Source organism: Gorilla gorilla, chromosome 10, assembly GCF_029281585.2.
Source record: "Gorilla gorilla gorilla isolate KB3781 chromosome 10, NHGRI_mGorGor1-v2.1_pri, whole genome shotgun sequence".
Classification (NCBI taxonomy): domain Eukaryota; kingdom Metazoa; phylum Chordata; class Mammalia; order Primates; family Hominidae; genus Gorilla; species Gorilla gorilla.
In genome coordinates this window covers 107,923,834-107,939,779 of record NC_073234.2, presented here as the reverse complement: position 1 = coordinate 107,939,779, position 15,946 = coordinate 107,923,834, and the positions used below count along the sequence as shown (strand labels likewise).

General features: G+C 41.8%; 1 pseudogene; it reads left to right on the top strand.

The window, feature by feature from the left end:
* The first annotated feature begins 6,064 nt into the window (after nt 1-6,064).
* LOC115930371 (uncharacterized) lies at nt 6,065-6,160 on the top strand (annotated as a pseudogene).
* Nucleotides 6,161-15,946: the final 9,786 nt, after the last annotated feature.

Below are 15,946 nucleotides of genomic sequence, written 5' to 3'. Positions count from 1 at the left end.
ATTAGTTCCTGGAATAAACTCTCCAGTTTCCTGACAAACACAAATATGGGGCATAATAAAGTCTAGAAAAAGGACCTTATCCAGAGGCCAGCCCTGAAAATTGCAATCATGAAACCCAAGGCAGGAAACAATCTTAGTTGTATTTGTCAAAGTGATGAGCACTAGGTATCAGTGAAGTGGGTGGGTCATATCCCAGAGAATGGTCACTGCTCATGAGTCAGGTGGTTGCTTTCTGGAACTCTTTCCCCCAGCCTCTCAGTAAGCAGATAAAAAAGCTTCCTAGAGAAACATCTGCTTAATAGTGTGAACTGTGGAGCCAACTGCATGGATTCAAATCCCAACGTCACCCCTTACTAGTGGAGTGAGTGGAGTGACCTCAATTAAGGCATTTGATCTCTCTGTAGCTTAGTTTTCTTGTCTGTGAACTGGTGATAATAATCATACTTAAATAATAGGGTGGTTGTGGATCTTAATGATTTAGGATATAAAGCATGTAGACATGTCCCTGGCAGATTGTAAGTGCTACCATAATTGATCTATTAGTTATGGAGGCAGAGTCCAGTCATAAAGCAGAGTACTGGCAAAAGTGAAATTGGGTACAAAGGCTCTGAGCTCCAGATAGTGTTGCACATGGGGCAGGAGACTGGGGCTCTGTGAAGAAGAGTGTCTGAAATTGACACACCCAGAGCTAATTGTCTGGAGTACAGGGTCAAGGCCCTGAACATATGTATATTCTTAGAGCTAAGGTTCCCACCAATCTTTGCATGCATTCCCTGTGTATATCGATGACTTGAGGAGTTTCCACTTAGTTTCTTCTTCTTTTCTTCTTTTTTTTTTTTTGAGAGAGAGTCTTGCTCTTTTACCCAGGCTGGCCTGCAGTGGTGCAGTCTTGGCTCTCTGCAACCTCTGCCTCCCGGGTTCAAGTGATTCTCCTGTCTCAGCCTCCTGAGTAGCTGGAATTGCAGGCGCCCACCACCACACCCGGCCAATTTTTTTTTTTTTTTTTTAAGTAGAGACAGGGTTTCAGCATGTTGGTCAGGCTGGTTTCAAACTCCTGACCTCAAGTGATCCGCCTGCCTCAGCCTCTCAAAGTGTTAGGATTACAGGTATGAGCCTGTAATGTGCACCCAGCCTCCACCTGGTTTCTGATGTGCATTCTCTTTCATTCTCCCTCAGGGTTGGAGCCCTTCTTGGAGTCCTCATCCCATTGGCTGTCTACATCTTTTCTATCAAGACCATACACATAAGGATAACACATGAGCCTCCTAAGGGCTTTGACAGGGTAAAGAAGGAACTTGAGTTGGGACTGAAGTCTGAACAATTATATGGAGAAGTTAAACATTATTTTTTTTGCCATTTAAAATTTTCTCATGTCCTTTTGATTGTACATCTTTGTGTAATTAGGAAATCAGAAATTAGGGTTATTCTGGAACTCAGCCCACACCTACCTTTCCAGAATTTTTTTCCCATGACCATTCCACCAGTACCTTAAATGTGTCTAAAACCAGTCTATTTGCCATCCCCCAAGCATACTTAAGAAAACTGTGGGCCGGGCGCGGTGGCTCATGCGGGCGGATCGTGAGGTCAGGAGATCGAGACCATCATGGCTAACACGGTGAAACCCCCTCTCTACTAAAAATACAAAAAATTAGCCATGCCTGGTGGCGGGCGCCTGTAGTCCCAGCTACTTGGGAGGCTGAGGCAGGAGAATGGCGTGAACCTGGGAGGCGGAGCTTGCAGTGAGCCGAGATCGCGCCACTGCACTCCAGCCTGGGCAACAGAGCGAGACTCCGTCTCAAAAAAAATAAAAATAAAAAAAAATAAAACCGTGGAATGATGATTCTCTCCTGAACTTTTGGCCATTCCTCTTCCTCTGCTCTCGCATATCTCACAGTAAGACCTTAACTATCTCTGAAGCTTTCTTGTAATATGTTAGAGGCCTCCACGAACATGCCATTTTTTTTGTTGTTGTTTAGACCAGTGATTCTCAAATGTGCACACAAATCACCTACGGAATCATGGTCGAATGCACATTACGATTCTGGGGATCCTGTATAGGGCCCGACAATCTGCATTTTGTATCACTCCCAGCTGGTGTTGATGCTGTGGGTCCTTGTGCCAATTCCACGACTTTCCTAAATTGATCCTATATCACAGTTATCCCTATGCCATTTCTCCAATTATGTCTTGAGCTAGTTGATGGTGGCATTAGTACATATATACATGTTTATATCCTCCCAAATGCCTGGCACATCTTCTCCCATATTGCTGGTGCTCAATAAATATTTGAGGAATTTGCAATAAATGCTTAAACATTCTGTTTCATATCAGAGTGGGCTTATAGACAGAACTTGTCTTCTCCCTTACCTCTCACCTCAACCCTGGACCCCATCTGTCACTAGAAGGATTCTCCTTCAGATTAAAATGTTAATGATTTGAAGTGTTACCCGTATCAATAATATTTGCATAGAAAAAAAAGATCACCTGCACATATGATACACCATAGTCTTTGCAGTGCTTCTCTTGTTCCCATAGGTAATTAATTTCATGGCATCTTGCTGAAAGGCATAGCTCTCCTGGGTATATCTGAGTCAAGGGAGATGTGCTCCTGCCACAGAGTGCTATTTAGAAGTCTCATAGACTAAAAATTCTTTGCTATCTGGATATCAGAATTATATAGAGATTTATAATTCTTTAGCTGCCTTGGCTTCTGAGTAACCCCTCACCCCATCTGGTAACCTGGAGGTGGTATTACTTTTCAGTACAGGCTTCACAATTTCCTGCTTGTCCTGGAACTTCTGTGGGCATGCTGATTTTAATCATCTCCATGTTGCACATAGCATCACATGATGTGTTCAGTCTTGGGAAAGGAAAAAAAAATCCTTCCTAATCCTTCTTGGTGGAATTGCCATCTCTGTCCTCCCCGTGCTTCTCATGAAGCTTGTGCTGTGTTCTGCTGCAGTTGCTGCTTTTGAGACCTTGTAGTCATTGCACAACCAGCTCTCTATCCATGGCTCTATGTCAGTTAATTCTGAAATTGCTGGGAAGAGAGGGATGAATCAGTTCACTTTCCACAGAAGGTCACCGATTTTAATTTTCTTTATTATCTGAACTATGGCTTGCTGGAGAGATCTTTCTGGCACACCGGGGACCTCTTTCATCCAATTATCTTTCTGACCACTCAGCTCTCCAGCCTGTACTCCTCTCTGTGGCACATGGCTCTGTTACAGTCTAAACATACAAAGGAACTGGACTCTCCTGATGGGATTCTGGGACCTTTAACACTTAAGCAGTAAAGACATATTTGAACAGAGGAGTCTTCCCAGGCTCTTCAGCTTACTCCATGTGGCCAAGTGTTCCCTACACCTATGCCTAAGTTGCACCCTGACCAGATGAGGCCATCTGATTGAATGAATCATAACTTTGGGAGCTACTTTGTCGAGTAGCCTCACGTAGAAACATTTCCAAATGTAGTTTTTTCTCAGGTTACTTAGAGGCTCTCGCCTGGAGCCACAGACTTTTAGAGCTACGTGTGATACAGCATGTAGGGCAGTTTGCAAACAGACTATTACAGAGTGAGACAGAGAGGCCTTTGGTGCACTCTTCTTTAGAGATCCCTTGCCTATCATCTCAATCCTCCTGTGTCAACCTTAGTTTTTATTCTGGCTACTTTAGTAATTATTTGCCCTCATACAAAACACATGCATTTTTGTGTTTGTGGATGAGTGGATCAATATTACACTTCATTCTATTTTGTGGGGTAGCATTAGGCTGTCACTCAGAGTCATTTACAATGACCTATCTTTAAAAAGGACATGTTCAGGTTATGGGCAAAGGCTCATCTGAAACCCTAGAAATTGTAGATGGAGACTATTTCACAGGATGTTTGAGAGAGGACACCCTGGGTTAATTATTAGAAGTCTGGGGCAATAGCTATCATGTAGGGTGTTTTAGAAATTAACTTAATGTGAGAATAGAGGTCACCTGATTGCTGAAGTGTAAGGACAGGTGGCATATGGGCCCAAATTTGGCTTCAATTTCCCTTCAAAGTTAATGAGTGTTGCAGGTGCTTATCTAATCATGGCATTTGGACCAGTATGTTTTGCACATTCAGGGCTTTGTAATGAGATGCAATGTTTATTTTCTGTACTCTTCACCACAGACTGCAAAAATACCCTTTGCTCAACCCTGTCTAATCATTGCAAGTGTCAACAGTCAAAGCTAATGACAGAAGGTAGGTTTATGGGGCAGTAACCCTGCCTACTTGGCATAAAAGATCCATTCCCAGAAAAAAGGCTTAAGCAATCACGTGAACTTCAGTCTAACTAAAGGAGCTTCAGTGGGTTGGTGATTTTAAAATAATGATTTTTTGATCAGGTTTTGTAGTTAATGTTTGAGTGTAGATAGGTGGAGGAAGGTTGCAGTTGATGGCTATTTAATTAAGTGTATAGAACATGAGTCTTAGCCTTATCTCTTTCAAGATTAAGCATAAACCTCCTGTGTGTGTCTCTCTCCACCGAAACACTCAATGGTCAGGTTAAATTAAGTTTTCTTTATTAAACATTTACCAAATATCTGCTAAGTTCCAGGTGTTGTGTTACACCTTTGAGAGTCAAAGATAAAGAAGTATGAAATGGACCTTAACACTTCTCTACTGGATTCTGAATTCCTGCATCATAGTTGGCCTTGAGCATGACTCACATACCTGGCTACTCGATGCAGGCTGTTGCAGAGTTGTCTGCATAAGAATTATCTTGAGAACTCGTTAAATATACAGGTTTGGGGGCCACAATCCCAGATATTCTGGTGTAACATACCTGGAAAGAAATACAGACATCAATATTTTTTTTTAAAAAGGTTCAGTGGTATTTTTAAAAAATGTATTTATTTGTATCTTTATTTCATCTCCCTGGTCAGCTTGAACTATCCAAGGTCATAAGAGTTGTACTTAAATACCCTTCTAATATTATAGTTTTGTTCCATTTCCTTATTTTTTAAATAGCTTTTGCTTCACGTATTTTTTAAATATTTTTTTGCAATTTTCAAGTGTACAATATACTATTATTAAATATAGTTACCATGACATAAAATAGATATCTTGAACTTACTCTTTCTGTCTAGATAAAAATTTTTATCTTTTGACCAACATTTCCTCAACCCCATCCCCACTTGCCCGAGCCTTTGATAATCAACATTTTACTCTCTACTTCTATGAGCTCAACTTTTTTAGATTCCACATATAAGTGAGAACATATGGTATTTGTCTTTTTGTGCCTAGCTTACTTCACTTAATGTAATGTCCTTCAGGCTCATCCATGTTGTTGTAAGTGACAGGATTTTCTTATTTTTAAAGGCTGAATAGTATTCCATTGTGCATTTTGATCACATTTCTTTATCCATTCATCTGCTGATGGACACTTAGGTTGATTCCATATCTTGGTATTACATGTAAGCTTTTGTTAAATTAACCCTGAATGCAAGGTAGAATTCTTTGGACAGTTTTTTTTTTTCCTGAGACAGAGTCTCACTTTATCACCTAGGCTGGAGTGCAGTGGTGTGATCTTGGCTCACTGCAACCTCTGCCTCCCATGTTCAAGCAATTCTCCTGCCTCAGTCTCCTGAGTAGCTGGGACTGCAGGCATGTGCCACCACCGCTGGCTAATTTTTTTTTTTTTTTTTTTTTGAGGCATAGTCCCACTCTGTTGCCCAGGCTGGAGTGCAGATCTCAGCTCATTGCAACATCTGCCTCCCGGGTTCAAGTGATTCTCCTGCCTCAGCCTCCTGAGTAGCTGGGTCTACAGGCATCTGCCACCATGCCTGGCTAATTGTTTTTGTATTTTTGATAGAGATGGGGTTTCACCATGTTGACCAGGCTGGTCTTGAACTCCTGGCCTCAAGTGATCCACCCGCCTTGGCCTCCTAAAGTGCTGGGATTACAGGTGTGAGCCATCATGCCCAGCCTCTGGACAGCATTTAAAAACAGCTGGTACCAGGTCTCCACTCCACAGCAATTAAATCAGAAACTGTAGACATTGGGTCCTGGGCATTGACATTAAAAAAAAAAATTCTCCAAAGCATGATGATTGGGTTTTCATGCTAATGTGTGAAATGTGCCTCCCTCAAACCTTGTTACGGCAAATAAAATTCTCCCCAGGTGATTCTAATATGAGTCGAGTTGCGACCCCTTGGAGCAGCTGTTTGCTGTTGATGACATAAAGCAAGGGGAGCTGCTGTCTTCTGGGACCCAGCATGTGCTTTTTGACCATTTCTTCCGTTTGTGTGATTATTTCAAATTTTCAAAGTGCTGTTATGTGTCTACATAACACCTTGCAAGCCCCTGGAAGAGACCTTAGAGACTGGCTACACCAGGAGTCAGGAACCCTGGAAAGGGCTAGATAGTAAATATTTTAGGCTTTGTGGACCATATGTCATAACTACCCAGCGGCTGTAGAGTGAGAGCAGCCATAGACAATATGTAAATGAATGGGCGTGGTGTGTTCCAGCAATCTTATTTACAAAACCGGTTGTGAGCTGGATTTTTATCCCTAGCTGTTGTTACTTGCTAACCCATGGTCTACACCAACACTCTGATCTCATCCATGAGGAAACTGCCATCCACTGGGCGATGTGATTTGACTCAGATCTCAAGGGTAGGAAAGGGCAAACATGGGCTTGAAGTTCAGGTATTTCGACTTAAAACAAATAAAAAAAAAAAACCTCTCCTAAATCTACAACTGGTGAATAGCGTTCTTAAAAATTATACCATTAAAAGGAGGGTCTTCTCATCTCTACCTTTTGTGTTTCCCTGGCTTTATGGTGCTATGATATGCTGTGTACGTTTCCACTCTCTCCAGATTGTAAGCTCTTCCATAGTAGAGTCTGGGCTTTCTTCAGTGCCACATTCCCACCAGTCTGGGGCAAAGCAGTGCCTGTACCTGTTAGCGTGCTGAATATACTGCAGCCTGAGCATGTGGAGCTCAGTTTCATGTGTTTATTTCAAGACAACAGGGCTGACTGGGTTTCCGGTCATTTCCGGTGATTTCTGGAAGTATCTTTTGTTAATATCTAGCCCACTTGCTTGTGTTCTTTATAACTTCAAATAATGTTTATATAATGACAGAAAAAGTTTGGAGATTGTGGCATTGGGGTAAAGCACAGATTAGATGTCTAATTACTTTGAAAAAGTTGACCTTCAAGTTTGGCCAAAAAAAAAACAAAAAACAAAAAACACTGTAAGAAATCGAGTTTGAACAGGATTCTTTGCAATATTATTTTCTCTTCGTTTTCTTCTGTGCAGGCTTGCGGTAAAGTATATATGCAAGATGTTACTCTTGTCTGTCACATTCAGAAACCTGCCCCCCAACCCCCTCTTCTGTGCAGTCTCTCCAGTTTGACCTTGAGAAGTACTGTTTACAATTCAGTGAACATGGGTCTCTCCCTTCTTGCTTCAAGCTCAGCAAATGGACAAGAAAAACCTGCAGAACTCGTTCAGCAATTTCAGACCACAAACAAGCAATCCAGAGGGAATAAGGGAATGACTGCAATTAAAGTCTTCTCTCCCAAGGTTGTCAACACTCTAGGTTGAGCAGTGGCCTGAGAAAGTTGCTCATTTCTCAGGCAGGCTTGCTTAATGCAAGGTGCAATGGGCTGTTATCTAATGTACCTTGCTTTATCAGAACACACATTTCTCTCTGTGTCTCTGTCTCTGTCTCTCTCTCTCTCTCTCACACACACACACACACACATATCTTCCATATTCACATATAAACACACACAGTTGCTATTGTCTCAGTCTGGCTATAGTGGAAGGTGGAATATTATGATCTTTCAAGGGAAAAAAAGAGCTTTTAAAGGACAATTCAGGGCTGGGCGCGGTGGCTAACGCCTGTAATCCCAGCACTCTGGGAGGCTGAGGCCGCCGGATCACAAGGTCAGGAGATGGAGACCATCCTGGCTAACACCGTGAAACCCTGTCTCTACTAAAAATACAAAAATTAGCCAGGCGTGTTGGCGGAATTAGCCGGGCATGGTGGCGGGCGCCTGTAGTCCCAGCTACCCGGGAGGCTGAGGCAGGAGAATGGTGTGAACCTGGGAGGCGGAGCTTGCAGTGAGCCGAGATTGCGCCACTGCACTCCAGCCTGGGCAACAGAGCGAGACTCCGTCTCAGAATAAATGAATAAATAGCAATTCAGGCCGAGCGCAGTGGCTCATGCCTGTAATCCCAGCACTTTGGGAGGCTGAGGTGGGCAGATCACAAGGTCAGGAGATCAAGACCATCCTGGCTAACATGGTGAAACCCCATCTCTACTAAAAATACAAAAAATTAGCCGAGTGTGGTGGCTCTTGCCTGTAGTCCCAGTTACTTGGGAGACTAAGTCTCAGGAGAATCACTTGAACCCGGAGGCAGAGGTTGCAGTGAGCACACTAGCCTGGGTGACAGAGTGAGACTCCGTCTTAAAAAAAAAAAAAAAAAAAAAAGGCAAGGCAATTCAATCTGGGGCAGAGTGGCTCAAATGCTTGGGAATTAAGTAGAAAGGACAATTTAGTCAACAAATACAGGGTGGCTGTAATGTCATATGATATAATTTTCATATAGCACAGAGCTACATGATTTCATTTATAAATTTTGTACTACGATTCTTTCAGAGATACAAAAGAAACAGACAACATGGTTTCTGACTTCTAGTATCTGGCAATTATTTGAGGAGAAAGCACAATGAATATGTATGTTATTGAAGGAATGGATAATGTACATATTTAAGGAAATGATGAAGACCCCAGATGGATGGAACAGATAACACCTTTTAAACTGATTCAGAGTACAGAACTTTCAGGGTAGAAGGCAACGGCGAGGAGAAGATAGTATTCGACTTAGGTCTTGAGGGATGGATTTGGATGGCAGAGTGAAAGGTGAAGACCACGTCAAGTTCAAGCCTGAACAGCGGATGTGGGGATGAATTGTACCATCTGGCTGGCGTAGTGCCTTTTCCTGGGGCATGGTGGTGCCTTCATTGAAGAGTAAGGTGGAAGTGCTTGTGAGAAACTGAATAATGGCACGGTCAATTTTGTGGGCTTAGGTTCAAGACCTAGCTCTGCCACGTTCTATCAGTAACTTGGGAAAATTAGCTTAATTTCCCTGAAACTCTTGTTCCTCTTCTGTAAAATGGGGTAATAAAATTGTCCACCTCATAGGTTATTTTGAAGATTAAACAAGATAATCCATGTTAATGTGCAATGCTTGGCACATAGTAAGCATCCAATAGGTAAGAACTATTAAATTATGGCAAATCCTGAATGTCAAAAGAAATTATAAATTTCCCAATGTATTAGCATTCATCTTTTCTAAGTATTTGCATGTCACATAAAAATTTCTTCTCAGCCTATCACTTTTTTTCTCTCCTGTGCCTGGTCCAAGCAATGTTGCCCACATCCTGAAGAACTGCTCCATGAGCCCACAGTAGGACACTCTGAGGCCTGGCTCACCAGACTACATATCATGAGTGAGCACTTGGAAGTTCTAATCTGAGTGATACGGATGACATGTTCTCTGTGCCTTTGAATATCTAGTTTCTCATCTATAACACGATCTTTGAAGCTATACAAGGAGAGAATCAATATCACCTGACCACCATCTTTCGCCCTTTGAAAGGCATAAAATTCTAAGTAAGAATACTACACATCACGCTGTGTATTTTACTGCATGCATGCTAAGCCTTTACCAAACATTTTTAAAGGAAAAGAAGAATAAATTAGGATAGGAGCATTCAAAGGAACCCATAAGATGTCCCCTTAAAGAAAGGATTTATGGATAAGGAAACAAAAGCCCAGGTGGCCGATGTGATATACTTGTGGTCACACAGAGGAGGAAGTCTCCTGAAGCAAACTCAAGGGCGCTTTGTACATCATACTAATCCTACTTGTTGATTTATAAAAGTATTAGCTTCTTTATTTTCTCCTTAATTAGGACAGAGAGTAATTATCATTATTGGGTCCAGAAAGAATTATGCCAATGTTCCAAGATTATGCATGGAACATTTGTTATGCAAACTGCTGCCCTTCACACATAGAGAGGCCCCATAGGCTATGTCCTCCTCCCTGGGGCTGCCAATGTGTCTAAATTGCTGGGAGCATCTCCCCCAGGCTTATGAACACGAGCTGCTCCTTTGACGGGACTTTGATGGCCATTTGATGGCCATGAAATATCATTTAGGAGAGGGGTTAATGCCTTTTTTGTTGTTGATCTTTCACCTTCAGGGAGCATGAGCCTCTGAGAGATCTGCTTTCATGCCATATTCACAGAAAGGTTTTGCTCAGCCTGAGCCAGGCGGTTGCTGACTGCCAGGGCCAGCGTGTGCCGACTGCTGCTGTGTTTCCCAGCGCTGCCAGCAGGATCTTATTCTTTGTATCTGCACCTCCTAAGCAATTCTTCCGGGGCAGCTTTGTCTGTGCCCCTCTGCTGGGCTGAAGGGCTGGTGCTTAGGGATGCATGCATCCCGCCCTTTGCCCTCATGTCTGAGCTGTTCGAATCTGATTTCCAGGGCAATTGCAGTTTGGCGGCTCCCCGGGGCATCCTCTTGAGTGGCTGCTCTGCTGTTACTGTTTGGGAGGCCTCGGAAACTCCCTTGGGAAGTTTGTCAGATGGTCTGATGAGAATAGCAGGAGCCTGTTTTCCATAGTCAGATTGTCATTTTCATCATCATTTTTGTTGCTGAGTTTCCCTTTTTAAAAAATAAAATCATATAACAGACATACTCTTTTCTAAACAAGTGTAGACTTTTACCATGAGGGTTGGAAGGGGCCTCACTGAGTAAATACCTCTTCTCTCACCCTCATGTGATGGCTTCTTTGTTTTGAACCTGGGTGTGCCCAAGTGGTTTTACAACCTCCCTTGGGTATCAACAGTCCTTATCCTCTCACCATCTGATCTCTCTTCCTGCTTCTGGTCCTCAGAGGGTGGTCAGACAGTGCTCCCAAGAGTGGGTTGAGGTTCTGAAGGTATGTGGGCACCTAAAGATCCTAAGCTGTCAAAATGACTGCTGTCCAGGAGAAACTGACCAGACCTAAGGTTCAATCTGGGGAAACTTGACGCAATAACTATTAGCAAGTACTAGGCATTTTGCTGTGTATCGGGCCTGGAGATCAGCAGTTTACATGAGTGATTTTCACACATTCCAAGAAATAGTTTCTTCCATTATTTCCACTTTACAGGTGAGAATATTGAGGCTCTGAACGGCTAAATGACTTGGCTGAAGCCACATACTTAGTGGCAGAGTCAGAATTCAGTCTCTAAGGCTTTTGAATTCCAGAACTCATACTTTTAGCCATGATGGTATACAGATTTAGTTCTGGGGTCTGGAGACCATTGACAGTCTTGGAAATAAACTGTGTCTCAATATAAATAAAGCACAGATATGGTTGTGTTCAGTTCTTGGACACATTCCTTCGAACTCCAAAGGACAAGAGGTTAACCTCATGACTTTGATAGGAAACAGAAGACAGGTTGTGAGGTTTCTTGGGTAATTCTGGGTATTTGGACACCTGTTCAGTTATTCTTGGATTCTGTGGTGGGGGTGGGGGGAATATGGGGAGGCTGAGGTCATTATTGCAAAAACCATTTCCTGAGCGCTTGACTTCAGGAAATGCTGTAGCATTAAAAATACCCATTGTGTGGGAGTGATAGAAGCATGACTCACGTTTAGCAATTGTGTCCATAGGTCACAAAGGATTTGGGGAACACAGGAGATATTCACACAAGACTGTGTCTGTGGGTGGTTCATTATGAAATTTTTAGTAGGTTGAGAAGCATGGTCGCATTTCAAAAGGAGTGACATTTAAGATTCTCCATGGAAGCTATGAGACTTGGCTCATCATTCATACATTGATTAACAAATGTCAATTGTCCGCCTACTAAGTGCAGGTCCTTGTACCGGGTGCTTTGGGATTTTGCAAGAGGAATAAAGCGTGGCTCTTGCCCTTTAGTGCAGTGTTTATGAAGTGGTGACAATGAAATAGGCTGCTTTTAAAATTTCCCCTTTTTTCCCCCTTGAGACTTTGACAAAAGGAAGACTGTCCCTTAAAGAAAGACATTTTGTTTTATTTTCTAGGACAAATACTATCAAAAAATCAGGTTTGTTAACTCTCAGGCCTTGTGCCTAGGAAAATATGATTATCAGGATAAAAGATTCAGGGTCATGTCCTGGCTTAGGTACCTTTTGTTCACTGTAGGGTAGAGTACAGTGAACAGTGAATACAGGGTAGAGGGAATAGGAATTTTTTTTTGTTTGTTTTGAGATGGAGTCTTGCTCTGTCGCCCAGGATGGAGTGCAGTGGTATGATCTCGGCTCACTGCAACCTCTCTCTCTCAGGTCCAGGTAATTCTCCGCCTCAGCCTCCTGAGTAGCTGGGATTACAGGCACCCACCACGACACCTGGCTAATTTTTGTACTTTTAGTAGAGATGGGGTTTCACCATCTTGGCCAGGCTGGTCTTGAACTCCTGATCTCGTGATCCACCCACCTCGGTCTCCCAAAGTGCTGAGATCACAGGTGTGAGCCACTGTGCCTGGTCAGGAATTGTTAATTAAATACTCATGGTCTTTTAAACTGGGCCAGAGGATTCTTTTTTTTTGGCTTTGTTTAATATTTTGTATAAAATCGATGCATAGTAAACATGACACTAAAATACATGTACATTATGAAGTCTGATAATATAATGATCACCTGTGAAACCACCACCCAACCTAAGTACCATGATAGTTTCAATGACTTGCATTTCTTTTCATATTCTTCCTCTGTCCTTCCACCCCATCTCTGGCCTCCCCTCCTTAAAGATAGCCACTACCTTAGAATTTGCACTTACTGGATAGAGTTTAGACATTTCTTTTTTTTTTTTTTTTTTTTGAGACAGAGTCTCGCTGTGTCACCCAGGCTAGAGTGCAATGGTGTGATCTCGGCTCACTGCAACCTCCGCCTCCCAGGTTCAAGTGATTCTCCTGCCTCAGCCTCCTGAGCAGCTGGGATTACAGGCACCCACCAGTATGCCTGGCTATTTTTTTTTTTTTTGGTATTTTTAGTAGAGACAGGATTTCACTGTGTTGGCCAGGCTGGCTAGACATGTACGGATTTCAGAGCCGTACATGATGCTGTGCATGAAGGGAAGCTGGTATATTCACAGAGAGGTAGCTTAGTTTTCAGGGTTTATTTTGTTGTGGCTAATAGACCTAGACATCTGTGGCTGTGTTTGTTTCCATACATGGGCATGGCCTACGCATAAATGGAATTCCTCCTGAAGAGGCTGCAGAGCACAGGGTTATGTGTGTGGGCCTGAAGTCAGGTAGATCTGGCTTTAAATCTCAACTCTTTCACTAGGTAAAAGTAAAATGTATTGTGTCTGCCTTGAGTGCCAGGCCCTTTGCAAATGATATCTCAGTTATTCCTATGACATTGTGAGATGTATTCATATCCTCATCTTCCTGGTGAAGGAACTGGGATTCAGGGAGGTTGTGGAATTTGTTCTGTATTTCTAGCTTGTAAGAGACACCATCAGCATTAAGCAACCTTCAAGTCTTATTCAAAAGCCTCCTTTTCTTCTTCCTGTTAGAAAGTTTCCCTTTCAAATCAGTAAGAAAACCAAGGCAACCATTCTCATATGGGTTTCATCAATGCATATACATATGACCACAACTTTGGAAGTTGTGGTCAATGCAAGAAAATATTAAAAAAACTCAGAAGAGTTAATACTGGAAAACAAAATTGAAATATCATTTTTAGATGTTATGATTGTATACTTTTAAAAACTAAAAGAAATAATCTAAAAAATAAAATATAGGCATCAATAAAATGGACAGATGAATGCCATATATATAAATATATACCAGGAGTCCTTTTATTTATACCAGAATAATATAATATTATCTAAATTATTTAACAATAAGAATTCTTATGAAACAGTTGCATGTCTTATCTAATAGAAACAAAAGTATAAAACTTTACTGAATAATATTAGAGAAGATGAATGGAAAGGTGTACTACTATCCTTGAAAATAACGATCAATCAGAAAGCCTTCTATCTCATTCAACAAATTTATAGGTTGACTATAGTCCACCTCAAAAATCTCCATAGGATATTTGAACTTAACATAATTGTAATTTTTATTTGCAAAAATAGATGTCATTTATTTAGCACTTACCACCCCCATGCTCACCTAAGAGCATTAACTTGTATTTTGCAAAGAGAACAGTAAATGGAGGTATAGCTTCCCCCAATAAGCATATAGTTAAATGGAACAGCACAGTTCAGAAGTAAACATATTGTATATAAGAATATAACAGATAACAAGAGGCATCTTTGAAAAACAATAAAATAAAGAATTATTTAAAACACATTGTTTAGTATTCTTATCTAGATCTCTCTTTGAAAAAATCAATTTAATACAGCAATTTAATACCTTATGATTAAAATAAATTTTATATGGCTTAAGTATTAGATAATAGAAAATGTTGCAGGAAATGTAAGTTATTGATTGTCAGATCTTTGGAGAAAACACTGTCTTTTTTTAAAAAAATTGTACTTCGAAGTGCCAGAAGAAATCACAAAGAAAAAGACTGACAAATGTGGCTACATAAAGGATTGCAAACATATGAGCAACAACAAGAAGAACAAAATAACTTAGGTCAGCAGATGGGAAAGAATCACAACAAACATGACAAACAGAGGCTATCATCTATGGTGAAAACTCCCACTGGAGAGCTGAAAGTAGTGGACCAGTTCTTCCCAAAGTGCAGGCTGTTGGAAGGACAGAGGAAGACTAGCTTCTAGGAGGGAGCAGGGCTGGCGTCTTGGGGACCTGCTTGGGCACAGGGAAAGGCGGGGCTGACTTCACTCCCACCTAGGTCCGGTAGGTCTCTGGGGACTGGAGAATCACATTGATCCTAGGTTATGGCAGGATGTGGTTACCCAGGACTTCCGTCTCTCTCTAGGAGGGTCCTCTACTCCAGGAGGTAGAAAGGAAGGAAACACTGAGGGAGGAAACAGCCCTGGATATAAAAAGAATTGGAAGAGTTGTCCTAGAAAATCAACCTTAGTGGCAAGGAGGGAAACTGCTTCTGCAGGTAATGGAGAAGCTGGAGACAGTGTCTCCCAAAGAGCCACTGGAAAAGAGAAGGTCTCCTCATAGGGAAAACAGGATCCCATGGCAGGTGGATTTTTCTTGGCTGCGAGTACATTTTGTATGGTGCTTACAGAACATAGTGCTTAGGACCATCATCCTAGGACTCAGGAAGCCACATGGGAACTTGAGGGAAATATGCAGAGGAGTGTCTGATCATAGTAGATAGTAGATACTCAATAAATATTTTTTAAATGCAAAAGATAAAACCTAGCTGTCCAATCTGTGACAAAATTTTGATAACTTTAGTTTTGCTGATGGCATGCTAAATTGCTTCAATGCTTTCGAAAAATAACATGACTATGTCTAGTGTATCACTATACACAGGCAAATGTTCAAATCTTTTGAGCTTGTCAGTGTATGCTCTTGGGAATTTAAGAAAATAATTGAGCATCAAAACAAAGCCATACATATGAAGTTCTGTAATAGTAGATGCTATGGCCTGAATGTTTAGGCCCTGCCCTCTGAAATTCATCTGTTGAGATCCTAACCCCCAAGGTGATAGTATTAGGAGGTGAGGTCTTTGGGAGGTGATTAGGTGATGAGGGAGGAATCCTCATGAATGGGATTAGTGTTCTCAGAAGAGAGGTCTCAGAGGGTTACTTGCCTCTTCCACCATGTGAGGACACAGAGAGAAGACAGCTGTCTATGAACCAAGAAGGGTGCCCTCACCAGACACTGAATCTGCCAGTACCTTGATGTTGGCTGTCCCAGTCTCCAGAACTATGAGAGATAAATTTCTGTTGTTTATAAACCACTCAGTGTGAGGTATTCTGTTAC